Here is a 27,657-nt window from a genome sequence, read left to right as displayed (position 1 = left end):
TGCCTTAGGCTCAGGTCACGATCTCAGGGTTCTGAGATCGAGTTCTGCGTTGGGCTCTCTGCTCAGCAGGGAGCTTGCTTCTCCCCCTCTCTCTGCCTTTTACCCCTGCTCATGTGCTCTCTCACTCTCTCTTGTTCTCGCTCTCTCTCAAATAAATAATCTTAAAAAAAAATAAACATTTGCAGTTTAGTGGTGATGGTAGGAGGGTCTTTCTAAAAATTTTTTTGTTTCAAAATTTGATTCTGGGTTCTAAAAATAAATGTGTTTTATATTTTTATATTTGGCTTAATGAAGAAACCTCCCACAGCATTATTTCAGAGTATTAAAAAACTGTGACAGAATTAAATTATAATTTTTTGCTTTTAATATCAAATGACATTTTTCCCCTTCCTTTAGTTTCTGTACATTTCTTCTACTTCATTTTCCCCCCTTATATCTCTTCTTTTAGATTGAGCAACCACATTGACAATTCTTTGGCAGTTTAAGCCTTTTTTTTATGGTAGAGTTACTGTAATTGTGGTATTGAACCAAAAGTCTCAATAGAGATTTGGATTTGAGGTACAATTAAATTATTCCTTCTTCTGTCATCTTGGGAGTTTTGAACTCACTTCACACACACAGACACACACACACACACACACACACACACACACACCCCTTCCCCGCTGCATCTCTGGCTCATTGCGACAATGTTGTGCTGTGGCCTTGGGCCAGCATTCTCTCGTAACGTTGCCATTTCCAAATGTGCCTTGGATTCTCCTGCTCTGTGTCTTTGAGATGTTATCCCATTTCTCAGAAGATTCTCTTTGTTATGGTTGGTCAACTCCTGCTCTTCATTGCAAGACTCAGTTCAACTATCAGCTTCTCAAGGAAACCATGTGTAGTGCCTACCAAGTAGTCAGCTGTCCCTTCTTTCTGTATGCCCGACCCTTGCATGTTTTTATTGTGTTCTTTACATGAATCTCTAGTCATTTTCTTGTGTTAGTCTTCACAGAATTCTCTATTTCTATGTTTTCCTATTTTACTAGAGTTTGCATGAGAGAAGTTGGAATTCACAGCATTTAGGATGGGAGTTGATGGTATAAAGTACACTCAAAAGAAGTACTTTTTAATTGGTAGATTGATAGGATTTGTGAGCCAAATATGTGACGGTAGCCCCCTTACTCCATTTGAGACTTAATGATATTCTGTGAGTTTAACCATGTGTATCATGAAAGATATATGTGTAAATACATGTATTTCAGGCATAATATATGCCCCCACTGAGGCATCATTTCTATAACTGAAAGTGATAGGACATATTAACAGAGTTTTTATCTGGAATAAATTTAGATTTACAGAAAAGTTGCAAAGATAGTACAGAGAGTTCCTTTGTGCCTCTACCGTTTCTTTTCTTGTTAAAGTCTTATATTGCCATGGTATTTTTGTAAAAATTAAGAAACTAATACCGACACATCACTGTCAACAAAACTCTAGACTTTATTCAGATTCTTTAGTTTTTCCACTAATACCCTGTGTTTCAGAGCAAGTCTACATACTACATTTGCATTTAGAAAACATTAATTTTAAACGTTTTTAATTTCAATACTAATCTAAATTTCTTCTGGTTAGTAAGTATTTCTAATATTTTCCCTTCTTTAATTAAAAAAAAAAAACCATTGTTTTCTTTATCTTTTTCATGAAGAAAGATTGAACTTACTATTAACTAACTGGACCCTTAGTTAATTTAAAAAGTATTACAGGGTCAACAAAATCAAAATAGTCCCTTCCTCTTTTAAATTCAAAATAATAATCCATCTTAACCTTTACTGAGAATTGTTAGCTTCCTTTAGTCTGTGTATTTTTCTAATATATTTTTCTTTTTTAACCCTGTCCAATTTTTATGTCCTATAAAATTTTATAATTTTCTCCATAATTATATTGCAGTTTTCGTCAGGTTTATATCTGGTATTTTTTGTTGTTGTTGTTGCTGGTGTGATTGGGATCTTTTTATTTTTCCTATTGTATGAGGTAATTTTATGAAGTTTTGCAGAAATAGGAAAAGGAACAGTGGCCAGGTATTTTGTAGAATGTCCCTTGGCTTGGGGTTTGTCTCATGGTTAGGTTGCGGTGATGTGTCTGTTGGGAAGGAGACCACCCACTCGATGCACCCTTCTTGGTGCATCATACCAGGGAGTGCCTGATGTCAGCATGTATCCCTGGGTGTTAACCTTGCTCACTCCGTTAAGGTAGTCTGTGCTAGGATGCTCTACTATAAAGTTCCTATTTTTCGCTACGATATTGTGAGAGAGATACTTTGAGACTGCATATTTGGTTTCTGCTTAAACGTATGTCCACTTTGCCTGTAGCAGTTACCACTATGGTGTTCTAATAATGATTTTCTGTTTCCCTTATTCTCATTTATTTATTTATTTAATTTTAGAAATTTTTTAGCATGATTGATTTATGTATTTTAGAGCTAGTAAGCATGAGTGGGAGGGGGAGAGGGAGAGAGAGAATCTCACGCAGACTCCCCGTTGAGCTCAGAGACTAACTCAGGGCTCGATCTCTCGACCTTGAAATCATGATCTGAGTAGAAACCAAGAGCTGGATGCCTAACCAACTGAGCCACCCAGACACCCCTCCCTTATTCTCATTTTTTAATTGGAATTCTATAAAGAAAAGTTGTTCATTGTCCCTGTTTGTTTATTCGTAGTTATTTATTTATATCTGTATGCTACATGGATGTTATTTGGCTTATACTGTTGTTGTATATTTTGTTATTCAAATTATTCCAGCTTTGTCCAGTGGAATTCTGCAGGTTGCCTTCTGTGCCTTTTGACATGTATCCACCTTTTTTCTCCCTTGCTTCTTTATTTTGTGACTCCCCCGAGATTGTCCACGTGCATCTCATATGTTCACTGCTGCAGCCCTGGATTCAACCAATTTTCCAAAGAGCCTTTGTTCCTTTTACTGGGGAATAGCATTTAGAAACCAAGCTCTGGGTGCTCCTTGTGATCATTGCTACTGGGGGCCACTGCTTCTAGTCCCTCTTGGTGGATAAAGCAATGATGTAAGTGTGTGAGACTCTTTTGGTTGCGGTTTTTATAGCCCTCCACAGTAGGCAGTAACTACTGGCCTATTTTTTTTTTTTTTATCCCTTTAGAGAATTTTTCTCCCATTCTGTGTCACTAAGGAAATTTGTCCAACATTCTAATGGCATTGTAATACCGAATGGGCATTATATGTGCAGTAGACGATGGGCTCTTTAAGGTTTAAAAAAATATCTTTAGTAGCATATGAACAGTGAATAAATGTTTAGTAACAAGTTAAATTAGACTAGATCAAAAAATACAAATGCCATGTAAGTGTAGCTATTTCTTATAGCTAATTAATAAAGTAGAGCACGTGTCCTTGAAGTGGATAGTGATTTCCAGCATATTACTGGAAATTTAGTAGGTACTTAAAATACATGGGTCGAATTTATTACAACACATTTTCAATTATCTCGTGATATTGTAAAAATAATATACTTTCCTTGGGAAAGATTTTACCTTCTAGCCTGCCTGTCAAACCTGCTACAAAGATTTTTGGAAACAGAGTTCAGATGAAATCTGTTACCAATTCAAGATTCCCACATAATCTTTCTACATTATTGCAACTACTTGGTGCCCTGTTAGGAGAAACACATTGTTTTTTGGTTCAAGTGTATCTGGAAATGATTCTACACACTCTGTAGGCAATAGAGCATTATAATAGATTTTGACAAAAAAGAAATAGATGTTTCTGCTCAGCCTAGCAAATAAACTTTTATAGTAGTATGTGCCTTTTGGCATGACAATTATTTAATAAAATAACATTCCAGAGACACAGAAAGTGAGGAATAACAGAGGGGACCTGACAGGTAATGAAAGTTTTGGAGGTGAGCCAAGGAATGAGAACAGTGAGACTGTTGAAGCTCTCTGATTAACTGTAATTTAAAGTATTTGGGTGTGTATACATATAGATTTTTAAGCTTTTGTATTTTTTTTTTCTTTTTGCGAGGTTGCCTATCAGATTGGACTAAGGATAATTTAAAAAAATTGCTATATCTTTTGTGCTGGTTGTGATTAGAAGAGCTATTTATGTAAACATTGGTTTCTAAGCTTTTGTGATGGAACTACTTTCTCCTTCATGTGGGTCACAGGTGGAGTTTGGTGACGCCTTGGAGGAATCAGGACATGATATTTGAGGCAGGTCTAGTGTTCACAGCAGTGAAGACCTGGGAGCAGTTCTGGGTTTATGGCGAATATCTTTTGGATCTCTCTCTCTTACTGGTTTTGTCTCCTTTTTTCTTTTCTTTCTTTTCTTCTTCTTCTTCTTCTTCTTCTTTTTTTTTTTTTGGTGAAAGCCTTCAGAAAATACATGTTGCTGTGGTGCGGAATGTACATCAGCTCATCTTTCTTCAGACATACTCCCAACCACAAAACCTTCATAGTGGGGGTTCTGTGCATGAACTCTGGGCTGGGGGGTGGGGCACAAGCCACTTGATATAGTATGGAACTTTTTATGGGTGAGAACAGTTTTTGCACATGTGTTTTTTTGGGGTGGATCGTCTGAGGTTTCATCAGGGTTTCTGAAATGGTTCAGAACCACTGCAGTCTCCGTGGCCACTGAGACACAAGTGTGAGTAGGGCCATCAGACCGAAATCTTTGTTGATGACATTATGACTCACAACACCAGATGCAGGAGCTAGTTCCCTAGAAAGGTAGTGCCACACTCTCTCTAGAGTCTTCTCTCTTCTGTGGTTGGGAAGGGAAGGGGGCAGGCCCAGGACAGTCTTGTCCACTACTGTGCTTCAACAGTTTTTGTTCTCCCTCCAGTAGACCCTATACAGGGGAGCTTGTGTCTGTAGCCCCTGTATATGGCGTACCAGTTAGTCTTTAAGGACTTACATAGTTCATGAGTCACACCCTGCTAGGCTGCTACAACAAAGAGACCTAAGAATATATATAGACTTCTATAATAAAGATGTTTTTCTCATTTATGCAAGTCCTGATAGATATCCCCCAAGCTGGGGGAATCTATGTTAATTCTGAGATCCTGGTTCCTTCCAAGTCTTTTTGCCCCCATCCCGACACATGGTTGTCATTTGCATGACTGAAGCTCTGTGGCCACCAGGTCTAGGTCCTAGGTTTCAGCAGGGGCCGGGACGGAAGGAGAAGCATATCGATATTTGAAGTCCAAGACGTCCAAAGTCCTGTATCACTTCTCACAGTCTCGGTAAGAACTATTCATACAACCACTGTACTGCGGAGGAAGCAGGGGAAAATTGTGTAAGAGGGAAGCAGGAACAGATTTTTGGTGGAGAGCTCTGAGTCTCTGCCATATTCTGCATGGTATTCTCCAACTGGTTTGCACATTTGCTGAAGTCAGGGCCTTGCTTGCTGTCTTATGTATAGTAGTAGCTTAATATGGTGTCTTTTGTATAGTAGATGTTAGATCATCTGTGTTTGCTGAATTGTCTTATACAGTGGAGGATGTATGTGTGTGTGTGTGTGTGTGTGTGTGTGTGTGTGTGTGTGTGTGTGTGTATATATATATATATGTATTTAAGTTAAGTCTTTTTATAGCTGGTGATGCAAAAAGGCAAGTGCCATAAACAGCAGGAGTTCTAGCCAAAAGGCAGACTACATACTTAATACGGGGAGGAATTTGGTCGTGTATTGTGCTCTGTGGCAGTGAAGTTAGAAGCAGTTTTGGTGATGGTCACAGATGTTTTAGTAACCTCAGTTACCAACTTAGAGGAACAAAGTTTCTTGAAAACAAAATCGGTTGCATTACAAAAACAAAAATAACAAATGAAGGTTACTGGATGAGAATGTTACACCATTATTACTGTTAAACTTTGCAGGTGTGGGGGATAAAAATCTTGTCCACGTACATGCTATTTTTACATGGGTAGTCTGAGACAGTGGTTCTGAAACTTCGGTGGGTATCAGAATCAGAACACGCTGGAGAGCTTGTTAAAACATGATCTGGACTCTTCCCCCCAAGTTTCTGACTCATTCATTTTGGGGTGAGGCCTGAGAATTTGCATTTCCAGCAAGTTCCCAGGTGGTGTTGGTGCTGCTAGTCTTGAGGTCAGAATTTGAGAACCATTGGTTTAAGGTGAGGGGAACATACCAACCTATCAAAATGGGCAAGTATCTGATATTACCAGTTTATGCTGGTATGCTGTTGCCATATGAAACTTCTAAAAAAAATCTATTATGGAATGAAAACATCTATTTTTTTTTAAAGATTGTATTTATTTATATGTCAGAGAGAGGGAGAGGGAGAGAGAGAGAGCGAGAACGAGTGCACAAACGGGGAGGGGCAGGCAGAGGGAGACACAGGCTCCCTGCAGAGCAAGGAGCCTGTTGCAGGACTCGATCCCAGGACCCTAGGATCATGACCTGAGCTGAAGGCAGACACTTATCCAACTGAGCTACTCAGGCATCCCGAAAACATGTATGTCAATGGAAGTTCAGAGCAGTCGCCAGATAGGGAGACCTCTATTATTCCCCAGTCCCTAAAACTATACCATTGCAGTCTTTCTTAGAGGTAGATCGAGAATGACTGTTTTAGGAGGAATCCTTTTGAAAGCTTGCTCTTAAAGTTTGAGGGTAAGAAAGGATATATGGAGGTGTGTGTCTCATCATTGGTTCAGACTTGGAAGCTTTTTTCCTCCAGTAAGTTTGGCTATTTGCCTTTCTGAGCCAGGGAAAGAAGATAGGTTTCTCCTGCTTTACAACTCTGAGGTCCTAGTGGAATTCTGAGGCTGTCCTCAGCAACACAGAGGAGAGTGAGATGATTGATTATTCATGTCTGTTGTCCCTATGGTTGCCATCCTTCGCCCTCAACCTGCCTCTTTTAACCTTTGCCTCTCCGTAGAGGGTGTGTGGGTGTAAATACCTAAGTGTCTTGGGCATCAATGTGTCTGTAAATGATGTGTTTATGATGTTTTATCGCTTAACCCTTTTTCTACTTCTGGTAATAGTTTGGGACCAGGAATAGGGAGATAGTGTATTGTAAGGCATCCAGCATAGAGCTCATTGTTCTCTACTTTCATGGTAGATTTTTTCCTATTTGAAAAAGAAATATGGCAATGTTGCTTTATTTGTTTTTTATTACAAATATGCCTATATTCTTTCCAGTGCTGGGTATGGTCAGTTTCATTTGGCTTTACTTATTTTTTCTTGAATTTTTTTTTAATTGTAAAAGTAACACAATTAATTTTTATAAATTATTCACCCCAGAAATCAAAACATCCCACTATACACATAAACACCCATAGCTTCTCTGTAATCAACTTTTTGTGGTGACCAGAATTAACATTATGATGTGTTTCTTCCATATCTTTCTCATATGGTCAGTAGAATAGACACATTTAAAAAATTTAAAAAAATGAATATTTTACAAAACTAGATTAATACCATTTACATGATTCTCTAACTTGAATTTTTAAGTTAAACATGTCTTGGACATATTTCAAGATCAGTAGATGAAGAGATACATAATTCCTAAAAATTTTTTTTGTGAGTATAATCGACATACAATGTTACATTAGTTTCAGGTGTACAACATAGTTCTTCAGCTTCTCCATACCTTACGCTCACCACCAGTGTAGCTACCATCTATCACCATACAACACTATTATAGTATCAACGACTGGTATTCCCTATGCTCTGCCTTTTATCCCCACGACTTACTCATTTCATGAGTGGAGGCCTGTATCTCCCACTCCCCTTCACCTGTTTTACCTAACCCCCACTCCCATCTCCTCTGGCAACCATCAGTTTTTCTCTAATTTATATGTCTGCTTCTGCTTTTTTGTTTGTTTATTTTATTATTATTTTTTTGAGATTCCATGTATGGGTGAAATCATTTGGTGTATGTCTTTGTCAATCTGACTTATTTTACTTAGCACAATACCCTGTAGGTCCATCCATGTTGTCACAAAGGATGGCACGATCTCATCCTTTTTTTTAAGGCTGTTCAGTGTTCCCCTGTATGTATGTATGTATGTATGTGTGTGTACACACACATACACATATACACCCCACATCTTCATTATCCATTCCTCTGTTGATAGACACTTAGGTTGTTTCCATATCTTGGCTATTGTAAATAACACTGAAATAAGCAAAGGGGTTTGTACATGTTTTCGAATTAGTGTTTTTATTTTCTTTGGAGTTATTAGATCATATGGTATTTCTATTTTTAATTTTTTTGAGGATTCTCCATACTGTTTTCCACAGTGGCTGCACCAACCTACATTCCCACAAACAATGTACAAGGGTTCCCTTCTCCACATTCTCCACCACACTTGTTATTTCTTGCCTTCCTGATTGTAGCCATTTGGACAGGTGTAAGGTTATCATTGTAGTTTTGATTTGCATTTACCTGATGGTTAGTGATGGTGAGCATCTTTTCATGTGTCTGTTGACCATCTGTCTGTCTTTTTTGGGAGAAATGTCTACTCAGGTCCTCTGCCCATTTTTCCTCCTCCTCCTCTTTCTTCTTCTTTGTGTGGGTTTGGTGTTTTGTTTTTGTTTTTTGTTTTGGTGCTGGGTTTTATTATTTTGGATGTTAATCCCTTATTGGATATATCATCTATAAATATCTTCTCCCATTTGGTAGGTTGCCTTTTTGTTTTGTTGACGGTTTCCTTTGCTGTGCAGAAGGTTTTTATTTTGATATAGTCCCAATAGTTTATTTTTGCTTTTGTTTCCCTTGCTTGAGGAGACATATCTAGAAGAATGTTGTTGCAACTGATGTCAGAGAAATTATTGCCTGTGCTTTCTTCTAAAGTTTCTGTGGTTTTAGGTCTCGCAGTTAGGTCTTTAATCCGCTTTGAGTTTATTTTGGTCCAGTTTCATTCTTATACATGTAGCTGTCCAGTTTTCCCACCATTCATTAAAGAGACTGTCTTTCCCCATTTTATAGTCTTGCCTGCTTTCTCACAGATTAATTAACCATATAAGTATGGGTTTATTTCTGGGCTTTATGTTTGGTTCCGTTGATCTCTGTGTCTATTTTTGTGCCAATGCTATACTGTTTTGATTACTATAGCTTTGTAGTATATAGTGAAATCTGGGATTGTGATACCTCCAGGTCTGTTCCTTTTTTTTTTTTTTTCCCCCTTTTTTTTTTCTTCCCAAGATTGCTTTGGCTATTCAGGGTCTTTTGTGGTTCCATACAAATTTTAGTATTATTTGTTCTAGTTCTGTGAAAAATGTTGTCGGTAGGGATTGCATTGACCGCAGGTTACTTTGGGTAGTATGGACATTTTAGCAGTAGTCTTCTGAGGCACAAGCATGGAATATCTTTGCATTTGTTTATGTCACCTTCAGTTTCTTTCATCAGTGTTTTATAGTTCTCAGAGTACAGGTCTTTCACCTCTGGGTTAAGTTTATTCCTAGGTATTGTATTCTTTTTGGTGCACTTGTATATGGAATTGTTTTTTTAAGTTTCTCCTCTGCTACTTTGTTATTAGTGTGTAGAAATGCTACTGATTTCTAGGTATTAATTTTGTATCCTGCAACTTTTTAAATTCTTGTATTCTTGTAGTTTTTTGGTGGAGTCTTTAGGATTTTCTGTAGTATCATATCATCTGCAAATAGTAACAGTTTAACTTCTTCTTTACTGATATGGATGCCTCATTTCTTTTTCTTGTCTGATTGCTGTGACTAGAGCTTCTAGTCTTATATTGAATAAAAGTGGCAAGAGTAGACATCCTTATCTTTTTGCTAACTTTAGAGGTAAAGCTGTCAAGTTTTTGCCATTACGTGTGATGTTAGCTGTGAGATTTTCATATATGGCCTTTATTATGTTGAGGAATGTTCCTTCTAAACCTACTTCGTTGAGTTTTTATCACGCAGGGTTGTTGAATTTTGTCAAATGCTTTGTCTGCATCTGTTGAGATGATCATAAGATTTTTATCCTTTGTTTTGTTGATGTGGTTTGTCACATTGATTGATTGAACCATCCTTGCATCCCTGGAATAAATCCCACTCAATTGTGGTAAATGATCTTTTAAATGTATTGTCGAGTGTGGTTTGCTAATATTTTGTGAAGGATTTTTGTGTCTCTGTTTTTCAGGGATATTGGCTTGTAGTTTTCTTCTTTTGTGATAGCTTTCTCTGGTTTTGGTATCACGGTGATGCTGGCATTGTAGAATGTATCTGGAAGCTTTTCTTCTTCTTCTATTTTTGGGGTATTTTGAGGAGAATAAGTATTAACTTTTCTTTAAGTGTTTGGTATAATTCACCTGTGAATCTGTCCGGTCCTCGACTTTTATTTTTTGGTAGTTTTTATGATCACCAATTCAATTTTGTTACTAGTAATTGGTCTATTCAGATTTTCTATTTCTTCCAGATTCAGTTTTAGAAGATTATGTGTTTCTATGAATTTATCCATTTCTCAGAATTCATTATTTCTAATGGCTAAATAATATTCTATAGAGAGAATCAACTGATTTATTCAGCTTTTCTGCTATTGACGACAATCACATTTCCAGTTTTTGTTCTTCTAAACAGTAATGGAAAAATATCCTTGGGTATATTATCTTTGAATATGGGTGCTTATAGTTCAGTTGAATAAGTATTAAAAGTGATGAAAGGATGTATGATTTTAAAATTTAATAACATTTTACTCTATGTCTTTCTAAAAGATTTTGTAGACCTATATTAACCCCCCCCAAAGGGCAGTGTATGAGAATGCCCATTTCCATATAGTGCTTCCAACATTGAATATTAACAATCACCAACTTTTGGCAAAATTCATCTTTTATTTTTATTTCTGTGCTTACTAGTGAGATTGACTACCATTTCATTTGTTTTTTCAGTTATTTGTATTTCTTCTATTTCTTGCTCATTTTTTTCTCTTGGGTTCTTTTCATATTCAATTGTTGGAGTTCTTAAAGGTATTAATCCTTTGTCAGATGTGTTTTGAAGTTATTTTCTGCTAGTTACTCATTTGATAGTGGTGCCTTTGTCTTTTGCCATACAGAAATATTAAATGTTTATATAATAAAATCTGTCAGTCCTTTCCTCATGGTTTTGTATAGGAATTTTGAGTATATAAAACATTTTCTCATTTGATCTGTATAGTTTACCTGAGATATAGGAAGTATTGTTGATAATCCCAAGCTTTGAAGAAGCCAACTGGCCTGCCCAGGTTTGTAAGTAGTTCATATCAGATTCAAATTAAGTTGTTTTTAAAATTCTGTATCCTGGACATTGTACTGTGCTCTGATGGATATAGTTCTTTTTACAACAAAAGTAACTTAAACCACTTGGCAGAATATAAAGTAAAAATTTGTGGTATTAATGAAACATAATTGTAATCTGTTTTCAAAGACATATGTGGATATAAGATACAAGTTATTTTGCTAGTGAAAGATGCATTGATGTGTACATAACAGAAGTGATTTGGGCTGTGGTATAATTACAGTCTTGCTGTGGTGAGCTGTTTTTAACATAGCATCGCACACAGTAGTTCAATTGTTTATGCTTAAAACAACCAAAAACCTCAAGTGTAGGTATTAATAAATACTTATCTCAGGAGAAAAAGCAAGGTAGAAGAGGGTTTGTTTGTTTTGTTTTGTTTTTTGAAGATTTTATTTATTTATTTGTCAGAGCACGCACAGAGGGAGCGCCAGGCAGAGGGAGAAGCAGGCTCCCCAGAAAGGGAGAAACAGGGAGCCTGATGTAGGAATCGATCCCAGGACCCTGGGATCAGGACCCAAGCCAAAGGCAGACACTCAACCTACTAAGCCACCCAGGCTAGATCCTACTGGAGAGTGATAACCACTTTTATCCAGAGATAAAGAATTCCAAAGAATAAACATTTCTTCCCACTATGTTCATCTGAAATTTAAGCAGAGTAAATATACCTTTCAGTCCACATTTTAATGCCTATACTGCCCATAGCGAACACACTAAAAAATAGATCACGAGCTTGGTTGGCTTCAGTGCTTGTGCCACCAGATGTTGAGGAACCCAATCTGGACTCTGAATGGAAAGAGCTTGACAGATCTAAGCAGACCTGGTGTTCATTTACATCTTCACAAAGTACAAACTGTTGTGGGCACTGTGTGCACCAGGGAAAATAGGGAGCTTAATACAATAGTTACCTCTCCTGCATGGAAAGAGCAGGGCCTTAGTTCTTAGAATTCCCGTTGGTTTATTTTGGGTTGTAATTCCTTGTCATGTCTTCACCACCCTTCTCTAAATACAAAATCACCCGACTTTGGAAATGAAACTGTTTGAAATGAAATCATGTAGCATGTTCTTTTGGTTGCTAGTTCCCTTGAGGCTATAGAGATGACAGGTGTATGGATTAGTGATGCCATAAATTAGAAATGATCTGAGTACAGTAAAATTGGGATCCTTGACCATTTTTTTAAAAAAAACTGGGCCTGTGTAATAAAATAGGTTTATTTTATACTTACTTAGTGACCAGGCCAGCTATAGTTTGCCATTTGCATTAAAAAAGATTTTTTAAAGAAAATTTAATACTTTTTGTTTTATTTAGTTCTAATTCAAGAGGCCAGTCTCCATAAACTCGAATTGCATGCAGTCTGACTCTGTAAAGCAGTAGTTTGTGCTTTTCTGTCCAATCCTTTCTTACAGCCTGAACCTTTAACCATCTTTTGTCTTCTTCATTCTTTACCTCCAAGATTTACTTTCAGTTCCTCGCTAAAGCCATGACTGGGGTTTTGTTGACTAGAATTTCTTCTCTTTAGGTCTCTAGATGCTGGGATGATAGTGTTGGCTCTGGGGTAGTGTCCTCTCCTATCTCTTTCTACCATCTGTAAACACTTTCATTCTGTCTTTAGTGGATGGGCCTCCTGAGGATACATGAAGCAGAGTGTTTGTGAAAGGAAACTGATAAGACTGAAGACATTTTCCTTTATAAAGGAGGCAGGGAGGAATGTGGGGAAAGGTAAGGGAATAGAGCTGTCGTCATTATTACTCGTGCATTTCAAGCATTCTGTGGGTTTTGCCTTTACCTGGGGTTTTGTGAGACCAATACTAATAGACTTTATGACAGGGAAGTTGAAAATATTTAAAGCAGTCTCAAAAGCATGGTACTGTGATTCTGGTGGTAGGAGAGCCTAAAATAATTTATTGTGATACATTGCAACAGAACCTCCCTTTTTGTGTTTAAGCAGCAGGGGATGTAAATTTGAATATCTTAATGTTCCTAATTAATTTCCAGCTTTAGTATGACAACTTCTCTCCCCATATAAGCTGTTTTCTTTCTTTTATTCTTTATGTGTTATATCTGAACGCTTAGCCTAGATATTAGGCACACTTTATTTGGATTGATATGTTGTTATTGTAAAATGTACTTTCCTTTTCAATTTTATTTTATTATGATTTTAACATTTAAAATGTTGAGCCTGTTGACTTATCTGTTGTTTTGCTTGAGGGTTTTTTTTTTTTTTTTTCCATTTTGGGAATATGGTGCATAGTATTATGTGATTGGTTAATTTTCTTCTAATACCGCCACTCTGCCTTTGAAGAAGACAATGAACTTGCTATAGTTAGTAAGCAAAATCTTGCATGCATGGGCAGGAGGAAATTGGGTAATCCTGAGAAATCATCCGCTAGCTTTGAACATGAGATTAATTTTGGTTTTGATTACTGTGTTATACCAGAGGTTTGGGAGGGAAGGAGGAAACACGTAAGGATCTGGTTTTTAAGGCAAGCTTTGGAAAGGTTATGTAAGATTTGGTCTTTCTATAACTGTGTGTTTATAGTGATACCATTGTCATTTTTAAAAAATAAGAGAAGTTTTGAGCATAGGCCCCGGTCACTTGGAGCAGGCAATTTTAGGGTTAAGAAATACTCCCTCGGATCATCAGTTTCCGTCAGAGGCCGATGTTCTTTTGGTACCTAGTAAGGTAGGAGGTGGGGTGCTGAAGATGCTAAACTAACAGGTTATATAAATTCGTAGACTGTATATAAGCACTCAGATTTAGAGCTAAGCATGGGTGGAAAACTTGACCTCAGCTCAGCTTGTCCCCTTCCTCCCTTTAAAGATCAATTAGCTGTTAGAGGGATGTTTTAAGAAACAGGGCTCTTTGTCAAAAGCGGATATTGTCCTTAAAATTGACTATTCACTTTAGCATTCAGCCAGGGCCTACCGTACTGGAGACTTTAGGGACGCCTTGCACTCTTGCTCCTGCCAATTGAATAGTAAGTATTGGTTTGCAACAAAGAAAATTAATGTTATGTGTTTGTGAAGGATTCATTTTTAAGTGAGATTCCCCCTCTCTCTTAAATAGCAAGTGATTAACTGCTACTTAAATTTTCAATTAATCAAATTAGGTTTCTACTGGTAAATTTTGATTACATGCAGTTCTAACAGCTTCCAGATACACTTCTCTTTCCCATATGCTTACCATATGCTGAGTAAAACCAATGTAGAATAAATTAGTGTAAAAGTAAGAACACTTAGTTCTTTTGTAGAGTTCATCTTGAATGATGGAAGACAGCTCAGAATCATTTTAGCTACGAGGCACCTTTTGAAAAGTGATATGGCAAAATAGCCCATTTATGTGTGCCAAGGTCTGTTTTCATAAATGTAAATTTGAAAGTTCATTAAAATTTTGGCATGTGATTTGGAATGCATAATAACTGGAAGTGATTCAAAGCCAGAAATCTGTATCCTTATACCAACAACATGTTTCACTGAAGACTGGCTTTGTATGGTTGTTTAATATTTAAAAGTTAAAAAAAAATAGTATTTACTCGATGGTTATGGCTCTGGAAACTATGTTCAGGACAGAGAGGCTGCAGAGGCAAGGGAGAGCCAGCAGTCTAACTGGTGGCCCCAGAATGCTCACCAGCCTCCTCCTCCTTGAATAAGCAAGGCAGGTGACTTTGGACTAGTGAACAGTGTCCCTCATTTTTCAGAGGGGGCAAAACAGAAATGTGTGTTTTCCTCGCTTCCTTTGGGAATGTGCAGATGGACCATGAAGGGACATTTCAGCTCACATAAAAAGAGCTGAGAAATGGCCAAGTTGGGGGCAGGCCTAGGTGGCATCTAATCATAGTAGCTAATGTGAGCCCTTAATGCTTGGAGATACTTTAATGTTACATGCCAGGCCTAGTGCTAACCTGTAATATAAGCCTCCCAAGGTGAGGATGTAGAAGCAAAGGAGAAGAGAAAAAGTTGACCTACTGTTGGTGCAAATCAGCCCATTGATACTATCATTCTCTGTAGTAAGAGAAGTGCATTTTGCCACGGACCTTTCAGGCATCTTCCAGTGAGGCAAAGGAAGCAGTGGTCCAGCCAAGGTAAGAGCAAATGAGGAATTACTGCAGCAGGAAAGGTTTTATTTTAAAGCTTACAGGCTAACCTTTTCAAAATCTTATCCCTTTGCCCATTGTTGTTTTTGCTGTTATATATGTGTACTTTGTACAGATGCCATTTTTATTCTGTTATTTCTCTCCACGACTTTGTTTTTAAAGTTTCTTGTTCCCTGACATCTCAGGCGCTCTGGTTTCTACCTTCCAATTTTGTCAGAGGAGAGAAAAATGGTTTATGAGGGGAATAAGATGATCCCCAGGATGAAAAGTCACACTCCTTGGGTTTGTGATTATGTCTTTAGTGCATATTCTGTCACTCAGTATGCCATGTATGGATACTCTTCTGTAATTAACCAAGCTTCCTGCAGAAAGTAAGTTTAAAATCACTGTCGTCTTGGTTTATTTCCTCTCTTAGCCTTTGATCTGTTTGACTTTGACACATGCTTCTTACCGACTTCTGTAGATTCTCATTCTGACAGGATACTTTGATTCTTACCCCTCCCCGCCAGCCCTGTTTCAATGTATCAGTCATCAGATTGGATGTTCTTGTATCTGTTTTGTTGACTCCATTTTTTGGTCCCTCCTTTTCTTTCACCCACACACAGTAGTTTTTCCTATTTCCAGGCTCCCTTCCCTCAAGCCATTTTTTTCATTGTGGTCAGTTACCGTTTTGAAAACATGGGTCTCCTCTAGTTTTTATGCCTCTTAAAAGTATTTGGTGGCCGTCTATTGCCTACAGAGTTCAGCCCCTTAAGGTACTCTGTAAGGAACATCACAGGCTGGCACTTGCTACTTTTCTAGCCTCACAGTTGGTCACAAATAGCCAGGTACCTACAACCATACTTCAGGTTGACTTGTAGCTTCTTATCAAGCTATATAGTCCCTCTACCCTGGGTAACTTGCTTATGCTTTTCCATTTGCCTACAACGGGCACCTTTCATTTTCTTCTCAGCAAGTACTTACCTACTTTTCCTTAAAGGTAATCCCTTTTGTATGTGATTTTAACTGAGTCTCCGAAGCCTTAATGAAGGCTTTCCTGTGGTGTGGTTACATAGTGGTTGTTGGTAAATTTGCCTTCATGGTTAGATGCTTAGCTTGCGTAAGAAGCAGGAGACTGTGCCTTACTCAACTTTGTCATCTAGCACATAGCAGAAGGCCTGGCATGCAGTTGGTGTTCCATAAATATTTATTGTATGGAATTTAGTTTATTTTCCATTACATTTTATAGAGAATGAGTGAATCTTAAAGTAAATGAAGTACCTAAAAATGGTATATTTGGATGACCATTTGTGGTTTATCATGATTTATGGAAGTAGAAAGGAAGAAATCACAATTCCTTGACACTCAAATTAATGATAAATACCATGAACCGTAATTGGTGAGTTATCCAAAACACATTCACCTTTGGCTAAGGAAAGTGTGTGTGTGTGTGTGTGTGTGTGTGTGTGTGTGTCTGTGTGTCTGTGTTTCAATGAGAAATTAACTTGAAACCAGTGAAAGAATGATTTGAAACTCTTGAATTAGAAATATTTCTTTTTTTTTTTAAGATTTTATTTATGAGAGAGAGAAAGAGAACGAGCGGTGGGGAGGGGCAGAGGGAGAGAGAGAGAGAGAAGCAGACTCCCTGCTGAGCAGGAAGCCCAATGTGGGGCTCCATCCCAGGACCCCGAGATCATGACCTGAGCCAAAGGCAGATGCTTAACCAACTGAGCCACTCAAGTGCCCCAATAGTTCTTAATAATTATTTATTGGTGGGGCTAGAGTGGAACCTAGGTTTCTGGGCCCTGATTGAAAGGAAGAACGTTGGAGTGGAAGGGGTTATGAATGACACAGCTGAGAGGGAAGTGATTGATTGCTGTCAGTTTCTCTGTGTGACCTAGGGTAAGTAATTTTTCTGACTCTACTTTTTTTTTTTTTTTAAGATTTTATTCATTTATTTGACAGAGAGAGAGACAGCCAGCGAGAGAGGGAACACAAGCAGGGGGAGTGGGAGAGGAAGAAGCAGGCTCATAGCAGAAGAGCCTGATGTGGGGCCCGATCCCATAACACCGGGATCACGCCCTGAGCCGAAGGCAGATGCTTAACCGCTGTGCCACCCAGGCGCCCCCTGACTCTACTTTTTATAACACACTGCGCCTGAGTACCTAAGTCAATAGTGTATGCTAGACTGTAAGTAGTCAAGAACAAAAAGAGTATTGGCAGAAACAAGAATGGGCAAAATATCGAGCCCTAGGGATTTTACTATATACCTTGTCCTTGGCCTTTAATTTGTATGGAGCAGTCCCCTGTTCTCACAGCCCCAGGAGGGTATGTTCTGGAGTAAATTGTGTTTTATAAATATTTCCCCATTATCTCCCATTATACATGTTCTTCTTCTTCTTTGATTTTGACACTCCTCTCAAGAGTGGGGGTGATGTTTCTTCTCTCTGAAGCTGAGTGAGCTCTTGTGACTATTCTATTCCAGCCTACAAAAGAACTGCAGAAATGAGTCTAGGTGATTTCTGAAGCTAGATCATGAAAAGCTATGTGGCTTCCTCTTTGTTGGTTGGAATGTAATGCTTGGTTACGAAACCTGCAGCCACCATGTGAACAGTCCATTTAGCCTGAGGCCATCAAGTTGTGAGGTGAGACTGAGAAGACTGACTACGTTGAGATGTCCAGCCAACCTTCTGCTGCCCTGGACCCCAGCTGCTCCAGCCACCATCTGACTGCAGCCAAATAGGAAATTTTGAGCCGGAGCTGCTCAGCCAAGCCTTTCGGAATTCCTGACCCAGAAACCGTGAAAGATAATAAAATGGGTCTTGTCCTTTTAAATTGAGTTTGGGGTTGTTTATTCAGCAGTTGATCGTTAGAACATGTTTCTTTGGAGAAGCATTTTTTATTTTCTTCTAGGTGGTATCGAAGGAAGATAGGGCTAGAAGTAGAAGAAGCAGTTCTTAGTGCAGACTGAGAGTTGTCGCTGCCTTAACCCTATTCCTCCAGACTTTCACACCCTAGCTGGATGTAGGTCAAGGAGGGGAGATCATAAAAGAGAAGATCATGTAATAACAGTATTTTTTTCTTAACATACATTTACCTAATAGTTGATAAAGAGGGGTTAGCCAAGAATAGATGCTTAAACTAAACTGACTGTATCTCTGGAATCTGTTTTGGGAAAGTAAGGCCATGGGCAAGAAATCCTGCAAATGAGCTTGGGGGATATCTCTATGGGAACAGTGAATGAAGAAGACCAGGCTGTTGTCAAGGAGGCCAGAATTTATGTTGAATAATTTATTGTTCAGTGTGCTTTTTTAAATATTAAAATCTGAGTGCCTTTTATGGGTTGAATTTGTCCCCTGCTGAAAGACAAGATGACCCTGTAACCCCCACATACCTGTGTACGTGACCTTATTTGGAAATAGGGTCTTTTGTAGAGATCGTAGTAGATTAGTGTGGGCCCTAAGTCCAATGGCTCATGTCTTCATAAGGAGGTGGTGTGAAGCTCCGGAGAGACGCTGGGAAGAAAGCTATGCAAAGACAAGGCAGAGATTGGAGATAGGCCACCACAGCTAAGGAATGTGAGTGTGCCAGCAACCCCTAGAAGCCAGGAGCTAGCAGAGTGAAGGAAGGATTCTTTCCTAGAGCTTTCAGAGGGAGGTTGGCCCTGCCAGCACCTCGATCGCCTTGACTTCTGTCTTCTAGCATCGAAGGATTAAATTTTTGTTGTCTCAAGCCAACCAGTTTCAGGTACTTTGTTAGGGCAACCCTAGGAGACTACTGCGGTACCTGGAGTTAGATAGGGACAATGAAAAAATGTTGCTCTTCAAAAGTTGTGGAGATGAAAAGAGAAGCCACAGGCTGGGAGAAAATATTTGCCAGACATACATCTGACAAAGGATTTGAATCTAAAATATATGAAGAATATATAACTCAATAATAAGAACCCCCCATTTAAAAATAGGCAAAAGATTTGAAGTCATTTCCAGGTGTGGGAGATACACATCAGAGAAGCAAATGAAATGATGCTCAGTATCACGAGTTATTAGGAAAATAGAAATTAAAACTACCACGAGATATTATTACACTGTGCCTAGAATGGCTAAAATTAAAAAGAATGACCATACCAAATGTTGATGAGGTTATGGAGCAGTTGGAACTCTTATACACTGCTGGTTGTGCTTAAAATGGTGTATCACTTTGAAAGACCTTTTTTCATTTTCTTAAAACATTAAGCATACAACCACCTGGTTGTTCTATTCATAACTATTTACCCAAGAGACTTGAAAGCATACCTCCCTAGGAAGACTTTTACGCAAATGTTCCTAAGAGCGTTATTTGTATTAGCCCTAAACTGGAAGTAACCCAAGTGTCCACCAACGGGGACATGGATAAATAAATTATGGTATAATGAAATGGTACACAGCAATAAAAAGGAATCGACTATTGATATTTACAACAATATGGATGAAGCTTAATATAATTAAATAATTATATTGAGTAAAAGAAGCCAACTCCCTCCCCAAAAGAGTACATATTGTACGATTCCTTATGTAGACATATCAAATTTTGGAAAATGCAGAGTAATTATAGTGACAGAGTGATAATCAGTAGTTATGGGAGGTAGGGCAGGGTAGAAAGGGGAAAAATTTTAAACAGCCATGAAAAAACGTTTAGGGTTGGTGGATACGTTCATAATCTTGACTGTGGTGATGGTTTCCTTGGTGTATATTTATGTCAAAACATCGAATCATGGGGCGCCTGGGTAGCGCAGTCGTTGAGCGTCTGCCTTCGGCTCAGGGTGTGATCCTGGCGATATGGGATCGAGCCCCACATCAGGCTCTTCCGCTGGGAGCCTGCTTCCTCCTCTCCCACTCCCCCTGCTTGTGTTCCCTCTCTCACTCTGGCTGTCTCTATCTCTGTCGAATAAATAAATAAAATCTTTAAAAAAACCCAAAACATCGAATCATGCACCTGGCAGATGTGATTTTTTTAATGTGTCAGTTATGTCTCAAAGCCGGAACAAAAAGAGTAAGGTTATGTGGGGAAAATTAGGGTTAAGAAGGGGGTGTAAACCCCAGGTCCTCTTCTACTAACATTTATCAGTGGAGCATAAGCAGGTGCAGTTTGCTTTGCCATTTACTGTTGAATATGCCGCGTCTTTAATGGCAAGAGACCATTTAAATCTAGAGCCAACAAGTAAACCAAACCTTTAATCAGTTGGGGTTTAATCACAGAAGACCATAGTGGGTTATGGAATAAGGGATTTATTATAGAAATTAAACCTTAAAGATTTATGGTAGGAGCTTGGGAAACGAAGGGCCCGGAGGCGAGCAGGAGAATCAGTGGAATCCCCAGCGAGTCAGTCTGAGAAACCAAACGTGAGACAGGCTCATGGGGCAGGGGGCGGTGGACGCCTGTGCCTCTGTGTAACTACCACCTCTTTGTGAATGTTGATGGGCCTGGAGTTGCTATTGACCTACAGGACCAGTTTGGAAAGGTGGATAGGGATCTGAGAAGAGCAAAGATAAACTTGCACCCACCCACAGAGCCATGCCTGGTCAGTGTTCTAAGCCTAAGAACCTTCGGAGAGTAATGGCTTCCAAGTCCATACAGATCTGTCCAGCTCTGTGCAAATTCTACTCTTGGTCAACTCTAAGCTGGAATGATACAGGGAAGAGATTGCAGGAAATGTAGTTTGTGCTTCACAAATTTGACACAGCATAAAACCACCACAACCTGCTAATTAATGGGCTTGGTAATTGTAGTACTTGTTATTAACCCACGGTCCCCTGTTCTTATGTAATGGGTCGATTATGCTAAACAAATACAGAATATCTTTGGGAGTGATCTAATTGGGACAGAATGCAGTGAGTTAGTCCGGGCATGAGAAATAAGGGTAGATCTTTTCAGAATCAGGGCTGATTACAATGTAAACAATAGGGAGACTCTCCATCCCCTCTTACAAGGAAGGTGTTTATAGCAACATAAACACCTTTTCAGGGCAGTAACATAAACAGTTTCTCAAGGAAACATTCTCTGGCATTCAGGAAATGTTTCTTTCTTTACAAACAAAAAAGTGTGTTTTTCTTAAGATTTAATTTACTTAAGGACTCTGTTTAGAACAAGGCTATGATTGTAGAGGGATAAAGTTATTCCCAGAGCACTTTTGTGGTAGGCTCTAAGGTTGAAGTCCGTATAGAAGCATCTTGTTTAAAAATCCGTAGACGAACAGAGCACAGGTCAGTACAGGTGTGGCATGTTACATTTTAGATACACCTCAGGAAAGTTGTATAAATTATACTTTTGTGAGTCAGATTGTATTACAAATTCCCAGTAGGCTATGCTTTGATATTTTCTTATGAAAATCCTTCTCGAAATTGTGAAGACCCTGTGTTATAGGTATAACATATTATCTACAGTGAGGCCAGGGACTATGATATGGGCCATGCATTTGTCTCAAATATATACCTCATTAATGCATTTGTACAGTGAATAAACGCTTCCTAAAATTGGTCAAATTAGGATGCTTGTGTTAAAATTGTTTCACTTCTTTATTATTTCTCACCTCAAGCAATTGGAAATAGATTTCATCTGCAAGACCCATAATAGGTTTGAAAAGGAGAGGAAAATTCTTCAGCAAGAATGCTTTCTTAATAGAGGATGGAGAACAGATGTACCTATTTTCAGCACGTTATTAAAAAATATATAGTTGTGTTAGTGCAGTGAAGATGCTCTTAGTGGGCACGAAGCATCAGCCACACACGTTTTTTATTTTTTTTACCTTCATGGAAAGGCTTGATTTAATTAAAAGATTTACCAACAATCTCTAGGGGTGATTTATTCATTGCTAACTAGATTTTGTGTAGCTTTGCACAACTTAGAATGTGGATGCAAGAGATGGTTTATCATACTACCTTTTGCCTTAACCTCTGGACTAGTGCTTCCCAAAACTTTAATGTGCAGACAAATGACCTAGGCATCGTTTTTTTTACCCCTAAGACTTTATTTATTTGAGAGAGAGAGATTAAGAGAGAGAGAGAGAGAGAGCACGAGTGGGGTGGATGGGCAGAGGGAGAGGGAGAAGCAGACTCTCCACTGAGCAGGGAGCCCAATGTGGGGCTTGATCCCAGGACCTGAGCTGGAGGCAGATGCTTAACCCTCTGAGCTACCCAGGTGCTCCAGCCTAGGCATCTTTTTGGTTAATGTAGCTTGTGATTCAATAGGTTTGGGGTGGGGTCTGAGATTTTTATTTCTGGTAAGTTTCCAGGTTTGTAGAACACACTCTGAGAAGCAAGGTAGTGGCTTTTCTGAGTATAATTTTTGGTGTGGTTGCCCACAGTAGTCAACATTTTACAGCAAGTGTAGTAGATACAGGGAAAAATGATCGTTTTCACATATGCCCAGTTTTTATCTGGAGGACAAAAAGATAGTGGTAGATTCCCATTAATTAAGTAGCTTGCTAATAGTTTGGCAGGAATGAAGTATAGGCATTTCCCATTAAACTAGCTGTAAGTATATTACATTTTTAAATTTATGAAGGTGGTGTAGTTTAAAAGCCAATCTCTCATTGAGATGCCAGTTACCCCAGAAGGAAGAAAAATCATTTTGTGTATGTGTGGAGTATAATTATGGGCTTATTTCTTTCCTCTGGAAAGATATCTTTGTATCTATAAAACAAATAAAGTAATTACATCCTTGAATGTTAATATATATAAAGTTAAATGAGTTTTTGTGGGTATTAAAATAGGTTCAGGTCTAATTTGGTTGTTTTTGGAGAAGAGTTTGTGCTTTCTTCCGCATAAAATTGGAATGATGCAGAGAGATTAGCATGGTCCTGCATAAGGAAGACAGGCAAGTTCATGAAGAGAAGAGTTTAATATTGAGGAAATGTTCATGGTGGGAAAACTTGCCTCTTTGAAGGATAGAAATGGAGAACTAATTCTAAATACTTTTTAACTGTCACCATTTTTTTTAAGCCTTTAAGATGGGCAGCCTGAAAATGTTAGCAGAATTGGACCAAGTGATATTGAAATATATTGGTCTTGAATAGTTTCAAAGAAAACTTCAGGCAGTTGGATTTATCTGGGAAATATTATTGAAATATGAAGTTGAGCCTAGGAAGAAATGTTTAGAGAGATAAAATCAAATACTTCAAGGAATTATTTGCTTATTTCTTAAAAAATGACCCAGTTTTTCTTAACCTTACGTTGAGCCTTTATGTAATTGAAGGTTAAAAACAAAAGAGAAAAAATGAACCTCTTTAAAACTTTCTGGATTCGTGCATAAATCTGATCTTCCCTGAGGAATGGGAAGAGATGTAACCAAATGGTTATTCTTATCTCTGTAGATGATGTGACAGACCATAGCAATCATCCACAACAGTGAAAATCCCATAGGATCTGACACAGGTGGGAAAAAATTCCCAGGGATTCTGGAAGTCAAATTGTGTTTATCTACTATAAGGATAACTGATAGCCAAATTAATCTTAACTATGATAGTTTAGTAGTCTTCAGATAATAAATGAGCTCTTTCCTCAGTGCATCTTCCAAAAGATTGAGGGTATAGTTGATACCTGAAAAATTTTCATGTGTGTTTCAGATGGTCAAGTGTGTGGAAGTATGTGTTCTAGAAAAGTAAGGAAGGAGGTGTGCACTCCATGGGGGCTAAGTGTTAAAACGACAGTAGTGTTTTTTATTTTTATTTTTATTTTTTTAGAGAGAGGGGGAGCGAGGGAGGGGCAGGGGGAGAGGGAGAGAAGGAATTCCGAACAGGCTCCATGTTCAGTGCAGATCCTAATGTGGGGCTCGATCTCACGACCCTGAGATTATGATCTAAGCCAAAATCAAAAGTCGGATGCTTAACTGACTGGGCCACCCAGGTGCCCCTGTTTTTATTTCTATTTTTTATTGTTTGACAGGAACATATTTTAAAGTATGAACAGTAAGAAAATAACTGTGGTGTTACAGATGAAACAATTATACATGCACATTGTAGACCATTTGGGAAAAGACAAGAAATATTTGAAAACCCAGTGTACTTTGTAATTTTTTTTCTATGTAGTTTAAAAAATATAATCGCCCCTTTCTTCACTGTAATGTAACATATTTCCCATATGATTGCACATTTTTTGGGTGAACGTTACCTTCTATGGCTGCATAATATTCCACTTATAAAAGAAATATCATTTGGGTAGTCATTCCTTCTTAGACATTAAAGTGGATTTATATGTTTTTCTAAGATGAATAATACTATAATGAACATCTCTGTGTAATACTTTTCTTTGATCAGAATTTTCTTAGGTCAGATTGCCGGAACTGAAATTCATATTCTCATAGGAAACTTTTCCTTAAAGGCTGTTTGTGAAGTTGAGGGACTGTTTACAAAGAAATACTAACCCTTCCTGAGTGTTAAAAGATAAGGATGTTATGACAAGGTGTTAAAAGCTAAGCTGGAGTTGGACAGGTCAGATTAACCTGGTTCTGTCTTTGACACCTGTTTTTAACACTTGTTGAAAAGGGGAAAAAAAATTAGGGCTAGAAATTGGTCTTTTGATAGGTTTTGATAGGTTGGATTCTTTCTAAGGAAATAAGTTATGTGGAAAATGCCTTTAAAAATATTTTGCTAGTAAATAAGAGTAAGAGGACATTTGAAGATAAGGTTTCTAATAATAACTTATAATGTTTAACTCCTAGCCGTCTTAACTTTAATTTAGGGCAAATGTATCGAGGTAGTTGTGATTCACTAAACAAATAGAAAAAAAGGAGGGAAACAAGAATAATACTGCAATAGAAAAAAATAGAAACTGTCTCACAATTCAGACTACAGACTGATTTGTAGTATTTATTCTTAGCCAAATTTTAGACATAAGATAGTCAGTTTGATAGGTAAGCCATAAATCCATCCTAGTTGCTCCATAAAGTTTCAAACAATCCCAAACTTCTAATTAGCCCACATCATTTTAGTTGCCCTAGTGTCTTCTAGTAATAGATTTACAGCCAGAACAGGTTTGCAAGACCAGATCTATAAGCTATATTTTCTATCTATATTTTACCATTTCTTATTTTAGTTGAGAAATTCTAGTTTTCAAGTGGTTTTTAATTTTTCTGGATTGTAATGATCTCTTCTGTATAGTGAAATGTCTGTAAAGAATATTTTTTCAGTTAATTCCAAGGCCTTGAATCTAGGACTTATACAAAATCTATGAATTCATGAAGTACTGTTTTCATCATTTTTATGTTTGTGATTTATTTTGAAGAATTTATTCAACTATAAATTAATTTTTTATGGGGGGAGGGAAAGAGGGAGAAAGAAGCTTTATGGGGGAAGGGCAGAGGGAGAGGGAGAGAATCTTAAGCAGGCTCTGTGTCCAGTGGGGAGCCCGATGTGGGGCTGGGTCTCACAACCCTGAGATCACGACCTGAGCCAAAATCAAGAGTTAGATGCTTAACCAACTAAGCCACCCAGGCATCCCTACAAGTTAATTTTTAACAATATGACATTTTGTACATACAGGAGAATATAAATGATGTGTAAGGTAAAAAGCAAAATAATAAAATGAACATCTATGAAGCTACCATTCAACTTGAACTAGGATATAACCAAATTATATTTGAGTTCCCTTCCTAGCCCATTCAGTTTTGCAGAGCTTTAAGGTTAAAAAAGATCTTGGTGGGGCGCCTGGGTGGCACAGCGGTTAAGTGTCTGCCTTCAGCTCAGGGCGTGATCCCGGCGTTGTGGGATCGAGCCCCACATCAGGCTCCTCTGCATTGAGCCTGCTTCTTCCTCTCCCACTCCCCCTGCTTGTGTTCCCTCTCTCGCTGGCTGTCTCTATCTCTGTCGAATAAATAAATAAAATCTTTAAAAAAAAAAAAAAAGATCTTGGTGCCTACTTTTCTAAATTAGAATTAGTATGCTACTAACCTTTGGAAGAAATCTAAACAGGTATATGCAATTTACATTAGGAACACCTGCAGATTAATGATTGATGTCAATGCATATACATAATTCATAATGACAAAGATGTTTAAAAATAGGACATTAGCATTGAAATTGTTAACTGTGCTAGATTTAAACTTTTAAAAATACTTCTTAGACTAGCACTTGTCTTTATCTAAAGAGGCTATTTAAAAAATATTACTGAATGTAAAAACAATGTGACTACAATATTTGTATATAAAACACCAAATATGTGTTTATTTAACAACATAAATTCACATTACATGTTGGAAATCCAGGGTGTGTGTGTGTGTGTGTGCGTGTGTGTGTGTGTGTGTGTTTAGAGGAAATTATGTATCCCATCCACCAAGGACCTTCTGTGTTTCTGAATCTTTGCCTCATTTTCTGGGAATCAAGATTTCAAGGTTAAAAGTTACACACGAAAAATTATCACTAGAGGAAAGTGCTATTGATTAATAAAGTTCCAGGTGTATTGTGTGATTATTTAAAGGTTTTCTTTCCCCCCCAGAATATTTTCCCCATTTGTACTTTTGCTAATTACTGTTTCAGAATATAGTAGTTTTTGATGTTCCAAATTGATTTTTCACTGAATCTCAAAGAGTAAAAACCAAAATTGTTATTAAATTTTTTGTTCTCTTTAGCAGTGACACTTTGAAAATTAGGAAACATTTTAATCATCTTGTAAAACCCTTGCAGGTGATTCTCTGAGAGTCTGCCTTTTCAGACAAAATTTCAATTTTGGCCTATATTTTCCCCCTGATTTCTTTCCATATTATTGCCTTTTATCTGGAATTTTCTGCTTTCTTGAGCAGGAATATAAGCGATCGTATCGTGTGGTGCATGTGGTGCTGTGCCTCATTTTTCTCCTCCTTTAAAAAAGCTCTCATGTGGCTTTAACTTTTTTTTTTTTTAAGATTTATTTACTTATTTAGAGAGAGAGTGCCAGTCTGATGAGAGGCAGAGGGAGAGAGAATCTCAAGCAGATTCCACGCTCAGCGTGGGGCTTAGTCCCATGACCCTGAGATCATGACCCCAGCCAAAACCAAGAGTCAGGTGCTTAACCGTCTGAGCCACCCAGACACCCCTTAACTTTTTCATTTATAAATGCCAAATTTTAATGCGTTTGTGGATTAAGAATAAAAAGAAAAGTGATTTTACATTGAAACTGAACTTTTTAGGGGCACCTGGTTGACGCAGTTGGTTTAATCTTTGGACTCTTGATTTTGGTTCAGGTCATGATCTCAGGGTATGAGATTGAGTCCCATGTAGGGCTCGTTCTGGGAAGGAGGCTGCTTGAGATTCTCTCTTTTCCCTCTCCCTCTGCCTGCCCCCACCCCCTTTGCGCTCTCGCTGGGTGGGGAGGGACCGTAACCTTTTATTGACTAAATGTCCGT

At 38.1% G+C, this 27,657-nt stretch overlaps 1 protein-coding gene and 1 non-coding gene across 2 annotated transcripts in view; both read left to right on the top strand.

Annotated features, from left to right (window-relative positions):
• The window catches only part of MLLT3 (MLLT3 super elongation complex subunit), a 266,270-nt gene that overhangs the window by 83,792 nt on the left and 154,821 nt on the right, over nt 1-27,657 (top strand). The gene's annotated exons all lie outside the window — the stretch shown is intronic.
• Nucleotides 23,084-23,185, top strand: LOC121103192. Its single transcript, XR_005835345.1, has one exon. It is a non-coding gene; the product is annotated as a U6 spliceosomal RNA (small nuclear RNA).

This window comes from Ursus maritimus, unplaced genomic scaffold (assembly GCF_017311325.1).
Source record: "Ursus maritimus isolate PB19 unplaced genomic scaffold, ASM1731132v1 scaffold_17, whole genome shotgun sequence".
Taxonomy (NCBI): Eukaryota; Metazoa; Chordata; class Mammalia; order Carnivora; family Ursidae; genus Ursus; species Ursus maritimus.
Note: the sequence above shows the minus strand (reverse complement) of the source record. Positions and strands in the feature narration are given on the sequence as shown.